Source organism: Rhinopithecus bieti, unplaced genomic scaffold (genome assembly GCF_001698545.2).
Source record: "Rhinopithecus bieti isolate Rb0 unplaced genomic scaffold, ASM169854v2 scaffold_1887, whole genome shotgun sequence".
NCBI lineage: Eukaryota > Metazoa > Chordata > Mammalia > Primates > Cercopithecidae > Rhinopithecus > Rhinopithecus bieti.
The window spans coordinates 1107670-1113193 of record NW_016803685.1 but is presented as its reverse complement, the minus strand read 5'-3'; the positions used below and the strand labels follow the sequence as shown (position 1 = coordinate 1113193).

Here is a 5524-nt window from a genome sequence, read left to right as displayed (position 1 = left end):
AAAAAAAAAAAAAAAAAAAATTCCCTTAGATTTTCAGAGGTATTGTGTTCTAACTTCCAGTGTTACTTTTTTGGGTTTTTCCTTTCTTTATCGACGGCTTGCTTATTTTCACTCTAGAATTTTCTAGGATCTTCCGAAATCCATGTTTAGAAATCTGAAGACGATAAATATTGGTGTGGGTCTTTATTATATCATTGTGCTCTTGTGGCCACCGTGCTCTTCATTTCTAGGGACATCTTCTCATTTTATATTGTTGGAAATTCCCTCCTCTTTATTGGCTCTAACTTCTCCATGTAGCACAACTGTTTTAAAGATATGGAGCTATTACTGACAGTCTCTACTTTTCCTGTCTTTTCTTTCTTTCCTATTTTCAGTTCTGTCATTTTGTTCTTCTTTCTGAAAGATGTTCACAACTTTCCCTTTCAACTCTTAAAATACATATTTACTTTGTACTGTCACAGTTGTAATATTTCTTCTTTGATTTGTCAATTTTAATGGAATTATATTTTTGTATATTGTACTATTTCTCTGTATTGATTATTATTTTTTTGCTCACTGTATTCACTCAGGTAACTACGAATTCATTTCTTATGTCAGACTATTATGGTCTCTGTCTTTATGTCAAGGAATTTCCTTAAGCCATCTCTTTTCTCTCTGGCTACTGTTAAGGTCTTTTCTTTGTCTCTGATTTTCTGGTATTTCACTATGATGAGTATAATGAAGAGTTTCTGTTCATTTATTCTGTTTGAGATTCATTGAGCTTCCTCAATGTATACATTAGGTCTTTCAACATTTCTGGACAGTCTCAGCTAATTTCTTTGTATTGGATCTTCCCTATTTTGTTTATCTACTAGAACTCTGACATACTCTAGTTTATTTATTTATTTAGACAGAGTCTTGCTCTGTCGCTCAGGCTGGAGTGCAGTGGAGCAATCAATCTTGGCTCATCACAACCTCCACCTCCCGGGTTCAAGCAATTTTCATGCCTCAGCCTCCAGAGTAGCTGGGACCACAGGAGTGCACCATCATGCCTGGTTAATTTTTCTATTTTTAGTAGAAGCGAGGTTTTGCCATGTTGGCGAGACTGGTCTTGAACTCCTGAGCTCAGGTGATCCACTCACCTTAGCCTCCCAAAGTGCTGGGATTACAGGTGTGACCCACTGGGCCCAGTCTAACATACTCTTCTTTAGAACTTCTCATTGTATTTTCTACGTCATTTCATATTTTATTCATATTTTATGTCTCCTTTCTTCAGATCACTACTTTTCTCTTTAGCTATTTAATCAGTTCATTGTATTTTTAAATTAACTTTGATTTCTAGTTTTATTTTGTTCATTTGCAAATACATGTGGTCATTGTTCAGTTTCATTTTCAGGAACATAATTGCTGATCCTCTGCAAAATTCTTTAGCTAATATTGACTTGAAGCAACTACAAGGCTGCCCCCAGATAGTTTCAGATATCCTCAGTTGGCTATATAACTTATAATCAGTACATTCGTTTTCTGTCTTCTAATATTTTGTTGGCATCCTTTACTATGTTCAGTCTCCTGATATGTCTGCCATTGTGAGTTTGCATATATACTATAGTTTTTTTTTTTTTTGAGACGGAGTCTCGCTCTGCCGCCCAGGCTGGAGTGCAGTGGCGGGATCTCAGCTCACTGCAAGCTCCGCCTCCCGGGTTCACGCCATTCTCCGGCCTCAGCCTCCCGAGTAGCTGGGACTACAGGCGCCCGCCTCGTCGCCCGGCTGGTTTTTTGTATTTTTTAGTAGAGACGGGGTTTCACCGTATTAGCCAGGATGGTCTCGATCTCCTGACCTCATGATCCGCCCGTCTCGGCCTCCCAAAGTGCTGGGATTACAGGCTTGAGCCACTGCGCCCGGCCTATACTATAGTTTTAAAAAAATTTATTTAAATGAATGATATTGCAATATTGAAATGGAATAGAGATTAGGAGAGTAAATATGAAGTATGATAAAACTACTGTGTTTAACAGGAAGTTAATACAATGTATTCGTTAAAAGATATTACTAGTTATGTACAACCCCAAATATCCAGATTACGTGACAATTCATAATTTTAAAGAGGCACATCATAATGTTGTTATTGTCTCTTCAGTGACTAATTAATGTATAATTTTTTTAAATGCTTGTTTTTGAAATTAAGTTCATGGATAATATAACAGTGCAGTTGTGATTTACTTGTAAAATAGGTAAGGATAGAATCTATTTGAGTACATTAATAAATTACATTGGCTTCCCATTTTGCAGTTTTAAGGGCTGAAGAGAATACTCAATTTTTCATTTGTACTATACTCCATTATGTATAAAATAATAGACACACATTTTTGTTGTTGAAAATTGGGGCCTCCAGGCTGGGCGCGGTGGCTCACGCCTGTAATCCCAGCACTTTGGGAGACCGAGACGGGTGGATCACAAGGTCAGGAGATCCAGACCATCCTGGCTAACACAGTGAAACCCCGTCTCTACTAAAATACAAAAAAAAATTTAGCCGGGTGAGGTGGCGGGCGCCTGTAGTCCCAGCTACTCGGGAGGCTGAGGCAGGAGAATGGCGTAAACCCGGGAGACGGAGCTTGCAGTGAGCGGAGATCGCGCCATCGCACTCCAGCCTGGGCACAGTGTGAGACTCTGTCTCAAAAACAAACAAACAAACAAACAAACACAAGGAGATATCATAACATGCATATGAGAACAGCTAAAGTAATTTTTTAAAATACTGACAAGTGACAACATTAAGTACTGGCAAGAATGTGGAAAAACTAGATCACTTATACATTGCTTGTGGGAATATAAAATGTCACAGCCATTCTGAAAAACAGTTTGGCACTTTTTAATCAAACTAAACATATACTTACCATATGGCCTATTAATTGCACTCCCTTGTATTTATCATAGAGAAATGACAACTTATGTCCAAACAAAAGGAGTACACAAATTTTCATAGCAATTTGTTATCTGTAGTAACAAAAATCTGAAAATAACCCAGATATCCTTCAACAGGTGAATGAATGGCTAAGCAATCTGTGGTATATACATACTGTGGAATACAAATCAGCAAAAACAAAAGGAACTAGCTATTGACATATGCAAAAACTTGGATGCATCTCAAGGGTATGATGCTGATTTTTTTTTTAAAGCCAATTTCAAAAGTTTACACACATATAAATCCATTTATATAATATTTTTGACACTAGAAAATTTCAGAGATAGAGAACAGATTATGGTTTCCAGGCATTAGGAATGCAGAGAGTGAGGGGACAGAAGTGAGTGTGACTACCAAAGGTGATGTGAGGGTTGCTTGTGATGAGAGAACTGTTCTTTATCTTGGCTGTGTGGTAAATACATGAACCTACACGTGTGATAAAACTGCATATAATTACATATGCACACACACATACACAAAGCAATAAAAGTAAAACAAGGAAATCTTCATGAGATTGGCAAATCATATTAATCCAATATTTGTGCTCTGGTAAATTTAATCTGTACTTTATAAGCTAACCTCAAAGTACTGTGAACCTACAAGTGTAAAGTCAGAAGAATCATGGCTATAACTAGGTAACACCGAGGTAGGAGGCAGGACTCAACTCTGGAGGCAGGGTTCAGACACCAGACCAAATTGAGATCTAGCTAAAACAGGGCCAGGGCAGAAGCAGCTTTCCATAAGACAAGACATGTCCGCCAGTGTGCCATGTCATTTTACCATTGCCATAGTAACAGCCAAACGTTACCACCCCTTTCCATGGCAACAACCCGACAATCCAGGAGTTATCACCCTTTTCTTGGAAATTTCTGCATAATCTGCCATTTAATTTGCATGTAATCAAAAGTGGGTATAAACATGACTGCAGAACTGTCTCTCAGCTGCTGCTCTGGGCACTGCCTGTGGGGTAGCCCTGCTCCACAACGAGCTGTACCTCTGCTGCTGCTGTACACTGCTGCTTCATTAAAAGTAGCTTCAGTAAAAGTCACTAACACCTCTGGCTTGCTCTTGAAATCTTTCCTAGGCAAAGCCAAGAACCCTCCCGGGCTGAGCCCCAGTTTGGGGACTTGCCTGACCTGCATCATCTTCACTGTTTGAGTACAAAAAATGTAGCTGAAGAGACAACCCATAGCTTTGTTAAACTATTTACACTCACTGATATCAGGAATCCTGCTTTTAGGAGTAATCGTTGTGAGGAAAAATATTATTTTCAGGGAACCACAGAAGTTTTGGTATGTGCTACACTAAGCAAGCACACCAGGTTTAAAACCTGAGCTCATGTTCCTACCTTGAACTTAAGGCAAAAAGCTCAAATCTAAAGAATGATGAATATAGCACAGCAAAGGTAGGAAAATGTTGACCAGTCATGCTCATCTACACACAATACTCCTAGAGGGTTCCATCCTCAGTATCACTACATGTGATAAAACTGTCTAGACCTAAATATACACTGTCTAGATCTAAATACACAAAGGAATGAAAGTAATACTGGAAAATTTTCATAAGATTGGCAAATTTTACCAACATCAATATTTGTGGTAGACAATACACATGGTACACTTACACCAGGACACACCACAGCCTTGACCTGTGGTTATTGTCCTGGTTACTCCTGTCCTATTAAAATGAGAATGAAAAGCTACATTAACAATAATAGTCTTTGTTGAGTACTTGCTATGCCCTGACTACTTGCCAAAGTTTTACTTTTGTTACATGCTACAAGAGTACTTGAAACATGCATGAACTCAGTAAATTACAATGTTTCTATTTGATTATAATAATTTTACAAATAAGAAAACAAACTTAGCATTTTAAATAAAACTGGCACAAAATCCCATAGCTAGTAAATTGCAGAGGTGGGCTTTATTCATTAGTTATTCATTCAATGACTATTAATACTTGATTATTGCTCTTTAACATTAATACCTATAATATTTTTTGAGTACTCACTAGAGGTTAAGAAATGTATTTAGTATTTTCATCATTACACCAAATAAACAACTATGTGTTACTGGTTGCACAAGTCACTAACCCTTTTGTGACTCAGCTTCCTTCCTATAAAGTGTTAATAATTATACTACCTCTACTCCATAGTGCTACTGTGAAAACTTACATGAAATGGTATATGAAAGATGCTTAGAATACTGCCTGCCACATAATAAGTGGCCCATAAGCTGTCACTGTCATCATCAAATCACTGAATATTGACAATTCCTTATAGTAGAAATCTCATCTGCTATACCACTAACAGTTTTATCAAGAACAATCATTCTGTCTCATGCCTTCATCCTTTATTATACTACTAATAATATTACATAGAATAAATATATTATACTATGTATATATTTATACTATATTATACTATGTATATATTTATACTATATAAATATATTAACACTAAATATATACTTAGTGTTATTCTATAACATAGAATAAATATATTCTATTTATCTATAGAATCGTACATATACTATATATAGTATATATAGTATATATACTATATTAATAAATGTATTCTGTTA

At 36.7% G+C, this 5524-nt stretch overlaps 1 protein-coding gene and 1 pseudogene across 1 annotated transcript in view; one reads left to right on the top strand and one right to left on the bottom strand.

The window, feature by feature from the left end:
* DPYD (dihydropyrimidine dehydrogenase) overlaps positions 1-5524 on the bottom strand; it is an 875642-nt gene that overhangs the window by 406939 nt on the left and 463179 nt on the right.
* The window catches only part of LOC108514369 (small VCP/p97-interacting protein pseudogene), a 13408-nt pseudogene that overhangs the window by 6890 nt on the left and 994 nt on the right, over positions 1-5524 (top strand).